This window comes from Lycium ferocissimum, unplaced genomic scaffold (genome assembly GCF_029784015.1).
Source record: "Lycium ferocissimum isolate CSIRO_LF1 unplaced genomic scaffold, AGI_CSIRO_Lferr_CH_V1 ctg5116, whole genome shotgun sequence".
NCBI lineage: Eukaryota > Viridiplantae > Streptophyta > Magnoliopsida > Solanales > Solanaceae > Lycium > Lycium ferocissimum.
In genome coordinates this window covers 73461-86757 of record NW_026725870.1, presented here as the reverse complement: position 1 = coordinate 86757, position 13297 = coordinate 73461, and the positions used below count along the sequence as shown (strand labels likewise).

The following is a 13297-nucleotide window of genomic DNA, read 5'->3' as shown; positions in this document are numbered from 1 at the left end:
TTGAAATTTTTTTTTAAAAAAAAAACTTTGCTGCTACGGTGAAAACCAAAACAAAACTTCAAGAAAAATCATTGACGAGCCCCGAACATCGACTAGATACCGGCCGACGAGAAACCGATGGCCCTCGAGCCGGACCAACCCGGCCAATTTAAGTGGTGGTTTTTAATGGAGTTTGGTCGTGTTTTTACAGTGTTTTAATGGTGTGTGTTCATGTTCATGTATATATGTGTATGGGTATATCTCAATGTTTTGTGAATTGTGTGTGTGTGAGTGTTGCGCTGACTATCTGTGTAGGTTCTAGGTCTTTTTGAGGTATTATATATTGGTGGAAAACAAAACCAACCCTAAAATAATAGTGGGCCCGCCCCAATAACAAATTCCCCCTCAATCACGTGTTCCTTCACCTTTATTTTCAAAAATCTGTTTCCCTTTCTTTCGTCTTTTTGTGTGATGTGTATATGTATTCAACAGAAAAAGATTCCCCTTTTTAAAAAAGCATATCTCCCTTTTTGTCATGTGTTTTTCATTTACCCTTTATTTGATTGTAAAAATGGAAAATACTCGACAACTATTTCTAAATAGAGAAAAAATATAATATTTAACAAAAAATAACTAGCTAGATAAATTAAATTCTAAAAAAAAAACATATTTTTGTAATTTTTTTTTCTTTAAAAATACAAAAATTTATACTCCAAAAATAGTAAGTATTTTTGTTCTTTTGATTTTTCGCAAATAAGCCTACCAAGTAAAAAAATAGAATAAAATCGACATGTCAAAAATTAAAATTAAATGAAATATTTAAAAACTATAGGTGAAACACACAGGGAGGGTCAAAATTACGTGTCTACAGCCTGTCCCTCTTTGGTTGGGGACGCGGAGCGTTCTCAGACAAAGACGTAGACAACGAGACCAATTTGGACCCGACCTTTATTTGAGGGAAGAGAAAGGAATGGAACAAAATGTGACCGAGCCCTGGTCTTGGGCATCCTACATATCCCGGGTTATAAGGGAATCAGGTCTCGTGTAGTTCAAGAGGTAAGATGGGTGATGAAACATACTGAGTTGGGGGAGTCGATTGAGGTCCTGTCGAGGTTCCGGTCCGCGGCTCCTGTTATTACATCAAAAATGAAAAATAAAAAGTTAAAAAGAAAATACAAGTACAAGACTCTATCTATGCAGCTTCTCTTGAATCTTGACTTGAATCTTCATGCTTGTTTCTGAACTTAAAATTTAAAGTCATCCCTATTCTCTAGGCGGGGCTCCTGCTACTTCTGACTGAACTTGAAACCAACTGAAAGTACACCCTATTCTTCAGGCGGGCTCCTGAGCTTGAAATTGAAAATTATCCCTATTCTCCAGGCGGGTTCCTGATGTCTGGGCAGATCCTGCAACTTTCTCCCATTCTTCAGGTGGGTCCTGCAAATTACCAAAAACAACGAACACGAACAAAAAATTTCTGTCCCAGTTTCCACCAGGAAATTTTGTTAGTGTTAGCAAAATTATAAACTATAAAATAATTCAATTATGAGAGTAAAATCAAACGCTCCAACTAGGAAGTACCTCTCCTGATTAAACTAAATTCCACTATCCAGGAGGGTCCTGATAACTAAATCCCATTATCCAGGAGGGTCCTGATAAACTAAATCCCATTTTCCAGGAGGACCTCGCGCCTAAATCCCATTTTCCGGGAGGGTCCCGATAAACTAAATCCCATTTTCCGGGAGGGTCCGATAAACTAAATCCCGTTTCTCCCGGAGGGGTCCCTTTAACTAAATCCCATTTTCCAGGAGGGTCCTGATAAACTAAATCCCATTTTCCAGGAGGGTCCTGATAAACTAAATCCCATTCTCCAGGAGGGTCCTGCTAACTAAATCCCATTTTCCAGGAGGGTCCTGATAAACTAAATCCCATTTTCCAGGAGGGTCCTGATAAACTAAATCCCATTTTCCAAGAGGGTCCTGATAAACTAAATCCCATTTTCCAGGAGGGTCCTGATAAACTAAATCCCATTTTCCAGGAGGGTCCTGATAAACTAAATCCCATTTTTCAGGAGGGTCCTGATAAACTAAATCCCATTCTCCAGGAGGGTCCTGCTAACTAAATCCCATTTTCCAGGAGGGTCCTGATAAACTAAATCCCATTTTCCTGATAAACTAAATCCCATTTTTCAGGAGGGTCCTTATAAACTAAATCCCATTTTCCAGGAGGGTCCTGCTAAACTAAATCCCATTTCCGAGAGGTCTAAACTAAATCCCATTCTCCAGGAGGGTCCTGATAAACTAAATCCCATTCTCCAGGAGGGGTCCCCGCTAACTAAATCCCATTTCCAGAGGGTCACGACCGTTTCCCATTCTTTCGGGCGGGTCCTGACTTTCTTCCCATTCTTCGGGCGGGTCCTCGACTTGTTCCCATTCTTCGGGGCGGGTGCGACTTGCTTCCCATTCTTCAGGCGGGTCCTGACTTGTTTCCCATTCTTCAGGTGGCTCCTGACTTGTTATTAAAACAAATAACACGAACAAAATTTCTTGTCCCAGTTTGCACCGGAAAATTTTGAGCGTTAGAAAAACCATAGACTATTTGTGATCATATTGGGAGGTAGTTAACTAAACATGACTGTATTTGGAAGTAGTCAAATTAGGAGCATGACTTTATTCGGAGGTAGTCAACCTAAAAACATGACTATATTCGGAGGTAGTCAATCTAAATTTAAAAGCATGACTTTATTCGGAGGTAGTCAACCTAAAAGCATGACTGTATTCGGAGGTAGTCAACCTGAAATTAGAAACTCGACTTTATTCGGAGGTAGTCAACCTAAAATTAAAACATGACTTTATTCGGAGGTAGTCAACCTAAAATTCATAAACATGACTGCATTCGGAGGTGGTCAACCTAAAAGCATAAACATGACTTTATTCGGAGGTAGTCAACTTAAAATTAGAAACGTGACTTTATTCGGAGGTAGTCAACTTAATTAAAATTAAAACATAACCTTATTCGGAGGTAGTCAACCTAAAATTCATAAACATGACTTTATTCGGAGGTAGTCAACCTGAAAACATGACTATATTCGGAGGTAGTCAACCTGAAATTTAAAAACAGGACTGCGTTTGGAGGTAGTCAACCTAAAAGCATGACTATATTCGGAGTTAGTCAACCTAAATTTAAAAGCATGACTTTATTCGGAGGTAGTCAACCTAAAAGCATGACTGTATTCGGAGGTAGTCAACCTGAATTGAAAATATGACTTTATTCGGAGGTAGTCAACCTAAAAGCAAGACTCTATTCGGAGGTAGTCAACCTAAAAGGGAAAACATGACTTTATTCGGAGGTAGTCAACCTAAAATCATGACTGTATTCGGAGGTAGTCAACCTACAAGTGAAAACATGACTATATTCAGAGGTAGTCAACCTGAAATTAGAAACGTGACTTTATTCGGAGGTAGTCAACCTAAAATTAAAACATGACCTAAAATTAAAACATGACTTTATTCGGAGGTGGTCAACCTAAAATTCATAAACATGACTGCATTCGGAGGTGGTCAACCTAAAAGCATAAACGTGACTTTATTCGGAGGTAGTCAACCTAAAATTAGAAACGTGACTTTATTCGGAGATAGTCAACCTAAAATTAAAACATGACTTTATTCGGAGGTAGTCAACCTAAAATTCATAAACATGACTGCATTCGGAGGTGGTCAACCTAAAAGCATAAACATGACTTTATTCGGAGGTAGTCAACCTAAAATTCACAAACATGACTTTATTCGGAGGTAGTCAACCTAAAATTAGAAACATTTTGGTGTACATCAATCTAAAATACATGTAAAATTTCAGCGAATTTCCCCTGCTTCAAAAAAAGAAATTGTGAATTTTAAAAATTGATGACTTGTGACAATTTTGCAGTTCAACATTGAGCTTGGTCATTTTGGTTGGGTTGGAGGAATATTTCGGTACTGCGATCAGGGAAGGTTCAAAAGTTGATTTGATCTAAGGAGATTTCAACAGTCTGTCCTGACCCTTTCATCTGTTGTGAATTATCAAGTCGGTCTTTTCTTTCATTTAAGCAACCACAATGATCCTTTCCTTTCTGGATGAGTTGTCAAGCTAGTCATTTCCTTTCAATTGAGTTTCCAAATTAACTGTTTCTTTCCCAATGAGTTTCCAAACTAATCTTTTCCTTTCACTTGAATTGCCCAACTAATCATTCCCTTTCTGAATTTTTGATGGCAAAATTTGAAAATTCTTTCTCGCTCGTCTTCTAGAGGGAAACAAACAAAAACAACAAACAACAAAAATATGTACGAGTGAAATCAGAAAAGAAAATAGTATTTGGTGAGATACACTACAATAGGAGGAATAAAAGCTTATCTAAATCAAAGAAAAAGAAAACAAAATGTGACATGAATTTAGACCGATAACTTGATTTGTCCACCTCTTCAGACTTGCTGATTCATCAAGTCTTTGTCTAGTGTTGGAGAGCTTGCTTTGTCTCGCTTGAAGTAGCACAGACGTTGTATGCTCTTCATGATGAACATTTCGTTGTAAACATAGCTCACATTTCGACTTGTGGTGCCTCGAAAGGTTTTCACCAACAAGTCTCTCTCATTTTTATTCTCTTCTCTCATGTCTCACAATTTCAATTTGCGGTGCCTCGAAAGGTTTTCACCAACAAACCTCTCTCATTTTATTATTTTCTCTCATTCATGATTACTCACAATTTCACAAAATTTCTTCAAAAAGACTTCCGCTTCTACCATTGATGGTTTCCACGAGACTAGCTAAGTTCACGGCATGCTCGACTTGCCATTTTCAATACTTGATCAGAAGGTCCTTTATTCGGATTGTTGAAGATTTTTGGACGGGGAATGAAATGAAAGGACTGCATAACTCATGGACAATGCTAAAAGATCAGGGTTCTGACTTACAACTTTTGGAAACGAGTCAATAAGAAAAATAACTTCTGTCCCAGTTTCTTTGAAACGGGAATGCTGACTTTTTATTTAGTTGGACCGAGCCCTAAAGCAGGGCTGCCTACGTATCCTGCCAAAACAAGAATCAGGTCGAACGTAGTTCAGGAAATTATATTTTGCTGTGGTTTTCTTCTTCTTTTTTTTTTTTTTTTTTTTTTGACACTTTTCTGACTCTATTTTGATTCCAAAAGAGGGGTATGAAAGAAAACAAAACTAAGGCTCAAAAAGGATAACAGAATGAAATGCCTTCGTCATATCAATTCTTGAAAATACCAACTCAAAATCGGTCATTTCCTGAATATGAAGATCATTGTTGTCTTTTCTTGGAATTCCGTAATCTTATAACTAACTATCTGAAAGCCTGAATTGATGTCCAAATCTTGTCATTGGTCATGATGTATGTCATCTTCATTGACTTCTCTTTTTTTTTTAAAAAAGAAAAACAAAAAAAAAAACTTGATGTGATGAACTAGGAGAAAAACAAAAAGAAATAAATAAAATAAAAAAGGCACTAATATCCTTAGAGAGAGGAAAGTAAAAAAGATATGGAGATTGAACGAGACAAGCAAGATATGGTCCAAAATCCCTAAATGGGCCAATCTTTTTGAAAGAAGATCCAAATTAAACCACAAAACACATTTTCAGCATATCAAATGATTAGTTGACGACACTTCTTATCCGCTATTGAACTTGAGGGTCATTTCATGAAACTTCAGAAGGACAATCCTCAATTCGACCCTCCAACATCAGGTGGCATGAGAGTATGAGCTTGCAGCAACCCTTCCTCAATCAAATCTTGGATCTTGTATTTCAGTGTGATGCATTCGTTTGTATCATGACCTTGCCCATTTGAATGGTAGGCACATCTTTTGTTAGGATTGAATGATTTCTCGGGCGCTGGGGAATGCTCGTAATTCTGCCGCCTGTAGCAACCCTAAAGCCCTAGCTCTTTCAAACAAACTGGATAAAGGTTCAACTAGCGGAGGAAACATGCAAAGGCCTCTTGTGAGATCGGGATGCACCTTGAAAACTTGAGAGAGATGATCGAGGTCTTTTAGAATGTTGAAAATGAGGGAAAGCATTATGGGTCAGGTGTTGGGAGTGTGAGTGATTGGATGGAGATGGGTAATGATGGTATGTGGGGTTTAGAGGCTCAGAGTGCGCTTGGTATAAAGATTGGGTATTTGAAGAAAATGGTATGGAGGCCGAGAATACCGCCGTGCTGAATCTGTTGATCTAGAGGCACTGTTGGTATAACCAATGCAACTTCCTCCTCTTCCTGGTTGGACAGACTCCCTGAATCTATCGGACCTTTTTCTGTGATCTCCTTTAGTGTAGCAAAGCTCACAACTTTACCAGTTTTAACTCCTTTTTCCAGCATTTCTCCCATCTTAATTGCTTCACTGAAGGGTTTGCCCAATGCAGGGAGCAAGAATTGGTAATACGCTTCTTCTTGGACTTGGAGAAAAGTCTCCACCATCTCACATTCTTTCATTGTAGGTCTTACCCTAGCAGCCTGCTCTCGCCACCTAATGGCAAATTCCTTAAAACTCTCTGTAGGCTTTTTCTTCAAATTCATCAAGGATTTTTTGTCAGGGATCATGTCTATGTTGTATTGAAACCGTTGAATAAAATTCTGAGCCATGTCTTCCCAAATGTGCCACTGAGAAATGTCCTGATTTGCATACCATTCTGCAGCTATTCCGGTCAAACTCTGACTAAAGTAAGCCACGAGTAACTCATTTTTGTCTCCGACTCCTCTCAACCGATCGATTGCATTTCTTAAGTGGGCCATGGGATCACCATGTCCGTCATACATCTCGAACTTCGGGATTTTAAAGCCTGGAGGTAATTGGACATCAGGAAACATATAGAAGTCCTTATATGACACACTCTTAAGACCTTGCAAATTTCTTAAAGATTGTTCCATGCTTTTTAGCTTCCTAGACATTCTTCTTGTTCCGCTAGCGGGTATGATGGAGGAATATGTTGAGTTTGTGCCAATACAGAGGTGGTGGAGGGATTTTCAAAGTAACTTAAAGGGAGTGGTGGAGGAGGTTGCCCACTAATCCAGGCTCGATACATGTCTGTCATTTGTCGCTTCAGATTTCGGACCTCATCTCTTAAACAAGATTCTTGATCTACGATTTCCATTGAAGTATCTATAAGGTTCGGGTTTGCTTCATTGCCGGTCATGACTCCTTTTCCCTTTCAATTTTGTGTTATAATGGTTGGATGCATGATTGTTTTTGGTTGGAGGAAGATGGGTAGTGGCTCAACTCCAAACTTGTCACAAGTCAACCTTTATTTAAAAAGTTTTTGTAAGAAAGCAAGATATTAAAATCAAAACCATGGGTCACAATCATGACGGTTTAAAACTTATAGCACAGAAAATGTCATCAGTTAGATCCACTCGTCACATTCCTCTCTTTCATTTTTCTCTCTTTTATTTTCCTAAAAAATAATTCGATCGAACCCGACTTGGGTTGCCTACGTATCATGTTGAGACATGAATCAGATCTTTGCGTAGTTCGGGAAGTTTCGGCATAAAGTAATCAACAAAATTGTTTTGAATTTCTCTTCTTTTTTTTTCCTTTCTTCTTTTTTTTTTTTTTTTAAATTTAGGAAGGCAAGAAACTACAAAGACTCAGAAAAGAGAGAAAAAAAAAATCTTTTTGGATTTTGATTGATCAAAAGAATGAATGCTAAAGGATACATAAAAGAAAAATATTTTTGGATTTTGATTGTAAAACTTCCTCCAAAGAAACCCCGCTAAAAATACTACTCGAGGTAAAATCTTTTTTGCGTTTTCCTTTTTCTTTTTGGATAGGGAGTTAAAAAGAAATCTCCCTCTTCTTTTTTTTCTTTTTTCTTTTTTTTTTTTTAAGTAAAAGTAAAACTATCTCCTTTGTTTTCAGATTTTCTAATACAAAATAAAAACACTTTTTTTTTTGGAATTTTTTGAATAGGGATCGCCGAACCCGATATGGGCTGCCTACGTATCGTCGTCCCGAGGGACGGGAATCAGGTGTGCGTAGTTCGTCCAGATTACGCTGTTGAGTTGTCTTTAAAAATAAATGAATAAATAAACATGTCTTGAATCGAACTCTTCTTTTCTTATTTTTAGCAAGAGCCAGACAAATTAGAGGTTTAAGAAACAATGGTGCGTAAAAAGTCAGATGAATGCTTCTCTCTCGTCTGTTTCACTAGTTAGCCTAAAGCCGATCAACAATCAAGCAAGTCTTCCAAGTAATATTGCAAATAACACATAAGATGCACAGGTCGATCAGCAAAAGGATACCTGTCCTAGACGGACCCGACCCCTGTGCCGAGTCCCACTAAGTCAAATGCAAGTGATGCAGATAAGCGAAGCCTACTAAGGATAACCATGTCTGTATTTCAGTCTGCTAGGTTTGAAGCCTAAAGGAGAAAGGTGTCTAGACTGGCTCACCCGAGCGGACAACTCGAGCCGGGAGGGGCAATACTATCGGTAGCAGCTATTCCGACTTCATCGCTTATCCACCCCCCGCCTAACATGTGTGACTAAAATCCTTCACCGGGCGCCAAAACGCTCCGGCTTTATCTTGACAAGTAGGATGCATAACTGCATTCCTGTGACTGTGTGTGAAGTGTTTCAGAGACTCAGAGGGGTGCGCGAGAGAAGACAGTTTATAATACAGTTCAACAATAGCAAAGCGGTAAATGAGTAGCAATTAGCACATTAGGCCCAACAACATACAATAAATTCGAATAATAATAATAAAAGCCAAGTATAAGGCAATATCACAAAGCTCGAATTCTGGTTGTCCCCAGCAGAGTCGCCAGAGCTGTCACACCCCTTTTTTGCTCCCCCGCGCTATAAACGCGCAAAAGGTTTATTGTTGAAGGGTTTTTCCATTTGAAGTGACGGTTTTGAAAAAGGATTATTTTATTTACAGAGTCGCCACTTGGAATTGAGTTTTGGTGTTCCAAGCCACCTTATGAATCCCTAATCAAAAGGAAATGACTCTTTTATTATGGTCCGCGAAAACAGAAGACCGGTAAGGAATTCTGTTGACCGGGGAGAAGGTGTTAGGCATTCCCCGAGTCCCGTGGTTCTAGCACGGTCGCTTTATCGACTTATACTTAGCTTAAACCAATCTTTGGATATATTATGTATACGAGCCTTGATTTGCTCGTACTTTTATTTATTGAACTTTTTACTCTTTTTTTTTTTTTTAACTCGGATGCGTAACCGCATTCCGGATCTTTTAAGCGTCTCAAAATAAGATGCATAACTGCATTCTTACTCGAAACAAATTAATTATCAAAAAGAGTTCGGCCAAGGTACGTAACCGCATCCTTGAGTTATTAGGGTGTCTCAAAATAAGATGCGTAACCGCATTCTTAATCGAAACAAACATCTTAAAACGCGCCTAAAGCTCATCTAGCGTTAAAGAAAATTATTTATCTCTAAAATTCGAGACTTATGTTATTCGGTTATTATTAATTTTCACTCTTTCGACAATGGATTTTGAATAAATTCGCGACCCATCTCGCTCCCTTACAATTGGTTTTACCACTCGTTTTTTTTTTATACTTGACAACGGGGTTTGAAATAATTCGCACTCTATCTCGCTCAACTCACGTTAATAATAGCCGGGCCTTAAACAATTGTCTAATTAGGCTCCCCCAAGAATTATGCTAATCCGCAATCGAACTCAAGTTACTATGACAATTCATACCTCAAGATAAACCTTAAAGGTCCACTTTTTATTTTAACAACAAAACGGGTCATCTCAAAGCACCTAACTCGAAAACTTAATATTATATCACTATATTAAATTGCTAATACAGAATGTAACTAATATATATAAACCATATTAAAAGGGAAGATCAAAATAAGCAACACCCCAAATAAGCATAAAAAATGAAAAAAGGAGATATTGGCACCAGGAAAACAAAACTGTAACTGCAGCATGGGAAAAATTCCCTATTGGAATTTAACTGGGTCTATTTTATATTATTTTGTAGCTTTAGAAGACCAAGGATATCTCGTTTATTCAAACCCAAACCTTTCAGTTCTAAACCAACATTTGTTCTTGAAGAATTATCATCTTAGACATTTGCTTAAAATCAACAACTTAAAACCAACTTAACATGAATACATAACTGAAACATGAGATAAAACAAAATAAAGCCATTTCATTCACAAAACAAAGAGTAACTGAAACCAAGAATAACTAAACATTCAAGAAATAGGAACGTAACAAAGCATGATATAAAGCATTGTTAAGACAATAGATTAAAGGGGAAAGAATGGACCTTTATTGTTGAAATTTTTTTTTAAAAAAAAAACTTTGCTGCTACAGTGAAAACCAAAACAAAACTTCAAGAAAAATCATTGACGAGCCCTGAACATCGACTAGATACCGCTGACGAGAAACCGATGGCCTCGAGCCAGACCAACCCAGTTAATTTAAGTGGTGGTTTTTAATGGAGTTTGGTCGTGTTTGTACAGTGTTTTAATGGTGTGTGTTCATGTTCATGTATATATGTGTATGGGTATATCTCAATGTTTTGTGAATTGTGTGTAGTGTGAGTGTTGCGGCTGACTATCTGTGTAGGTTCTAGGTCTTTTTGAGGTATTATATATTGGTGGAAAACAAAACCAACCCTAAAATAATAGTGGGCCCGCCCCAATAACAAATTCCCCCTCAATCACGTGTTCCTTCACCTTTATTTTCAAAAATCTGTTTCCCTTTCTTTCGTCTTTTTGTGTGATGTGTATATGTATTCAACAGAAAAGATTCCCTTTTTAAAAAAACATATCTCCCTTTTTGTCATGTGTTTTTCATTTACCTTTTATTTGATTGTAAAAATGGAAAATACTCGACAACTATTTCTAAATAGAGAAAAAATATAATATTTAACAAAAAATAACTAGCTAGATAAATTAAATTCTAAAAAAAAACATATTTTTGTAATTTTTTTTTCTTTAAAAATACAAAAATTTATACTCCAAAAATAGTAAGTATTTTTGTTCTTTTGATTTTCGCAAATAAGCCTACCAAGTAAAAAAATAGAATAAAATCGACATGTTAAAAAATTAAAATTAAATGAAATATTTAAAACTATAGGTGAAACACACAGGGAGGGCCAAAATTACGTGTCTACAATTGGAAAGATTGGTGGGCTGAAATTGAAGTAATGATTATATATTATAATTTGGTGGAGGAATGAGATTTAATCTCATTAAGAACATCTTTACAGTATGGCACAGTTCATGTTAAATTTACAATTTGGTGAATGGGATGGCATAATGATGACTTGATGATTAGGATGAATGATAAATTAATGATTAACAAATCATTCTGGACAATATTTATAGAATTAATGTTGGGGGTTATGTCCTGTACGTTGCTTTCATTATTTAGGTGTAAGTCACTGTTTTCGTATTTTGCTTATGGTTTTTGAAATTGTCTTTTGCTTGCTGTGTTTCCACTTCAATTGGTGTATAGAATGGATTTATGTGATTATACTTAGATGTATTGGGTCATATGTACGACTTTAAATTCAAGGTATTTGAATTGTGGAAAGTTAGATTTTTGTCCGAAGTTAAGATATTGGAGTAATTAAAGGTTTCGAATCCTTTCGAGTCCTAGTCCTAAGAAAGGAGAATTAATGATTTGAGAGTCTATTTATGGATGAAATTGACTAATTTTAAAAATATATGATCCTTAGATAATGGGTGAAATTATTTTTCAATAAAATTCCAATCTTTCCCTTGTGGGCCCAAGGCCACTTTTTGGGGTGCATTTTGGGGTTTCAAATATAAATATAGCAATATGGGTGTCCTTAGATTCGTATTCTAACGTAGATCGCATATTTTATAGATTTTGATCGTTCAGAGGCTCTACGCAAAGGGAAGGCATTAGTTTGATTGTTCGTGGCACCCGCTCGGCATTGAGGTAGGTTACGGTCTACTTTAGTTAGACTCTGATTAAAGAATCGTATGTAGTTGTAGAAAGTGACGGGGATACCATATAGGCCTTCGGGCATGAAGTGGAGATGGATTCCAATTAGGTTGGCTCACCGTTATGTGGGCTTGTCGCCATATGTGTTATTTTCTCTTCGTGATTATCACTTTGTTTGTATCTACGTCACATACTAGCTCACTCATCATATGAAAAGGAATGGTAACATTAATATGACTTATATTTGTTGATTGTATATTGGTGATATTGTTGAGGCTGATATCATGCATGACATACGCATTCTATATTATCCTTGTGATGATGGTGAGCTAAGTGATTGAGAGACTCCGAGGTTTTTGCGAGATTGAGAGTGACAGAGAGACCCGAGGTCTTTGCCGAGATTGAGAGTGATTGATAGCCTCCGAGGTTTCGCCGAGAAAGCACGAGTGGTACATGGACTTCGCGGTCCCCCATGGGTCATGGCTTCAGGCACCATCGCCCACACGCGTGTGTGTACGAGAGTGGGTGAGAGAGGTGACTGTCGCATTGCATTGCATTCATTCACTCATACATTTGACCGATCATCTGGTGAACTATATCTCTGTCTTGGTTGATTTCATGATTCCTTTACACTTTACTTGTATATTATATGTGACCATACCGTTTGCTCTATGTCGCTTGTTGGTTTCCACTTCTTCATGCGTTATCTAATCATTGTCGGCCTATGATGCTTACATTTACTAGTATTGTACCGACACTACTCTTCTCGCACTTTTGTGAGTGCGCAGTACGATCCCGGCTCCGATTCTACACCCCGTGGGCGATACGCGAGGGGGTGACATCTTTCGGTCATTCGGGGTGAAATTTACTGTCATCCGTGGCCCTGAGACCTCCTCTATTTATTTCTCGTTTTTATATTCGACAGACAATATGTAGCCTTCTAGTATTTTCGTACTTATATTCCGTACTATGTTAGCGCTCTTGTATCCTTTGACCAGATTTTGGGGTTGTCGTGACATTTCTAGTTATGATAAGCATTTAAGGCTTGATAACTCATTCTTAATTACTTTTCCGTTTATTTAACTTGTTATTAGTAATGTGGTTCGCCTACTCGGAGGGATAGTGTAGGTGCCACCACGACTCGCGAATTGGGTCGTGACATTAAATTAATAAAAATCAAATAATTTCTTTGCCCAAAGAGTAAAAAACAAAAGATCAAATCTTTTTCTGTTATCAGAAGAAAAAAAAAAGATCTTATTAATGTTGATTGTTACTTAACTTCTCAAACTAAAATTATGCATTTGTTATTCTTTAAGATATTTTTATATATAATAATCCGCGTAATTTAGTCTACTTCCCCAATTGCCAATA

The 13297-nt window shown here is 37.3% G+C and overlaps 1 long non-coding RNA gene across 3 annotated transcripts; it reads right to left on the bottom strand.

The window, feature by feature from the left end:
• Positions 1-903: 903 nt before the first annotated feature.
• On the bottom strand, positions 904-2302 carry LOC132044719 (uncharacterized). 3 transcript variants are annotated; one of them, XR_009412245.1, is made up of 3 exons: positions 2248-2302; positions 1771-2130; positions 904-1639 (listed from the first exon to the last, which is right to left on the bottom strand). It is a non-coding gene; the product is annotated as an uncharacterized LOC132044719 (long non-coding RNA). The 3 variants fall into 3 exon arrangements; XR_009412247.1 differs by having other exon boundaries at positions 1804-2130; XR_009412246.1 differs by lacking the exon at positions 2248-2302 and adding an exon at positions 2188-2234.
• Positions 2303-13297: the final 10995 nt, after the last annotated feature.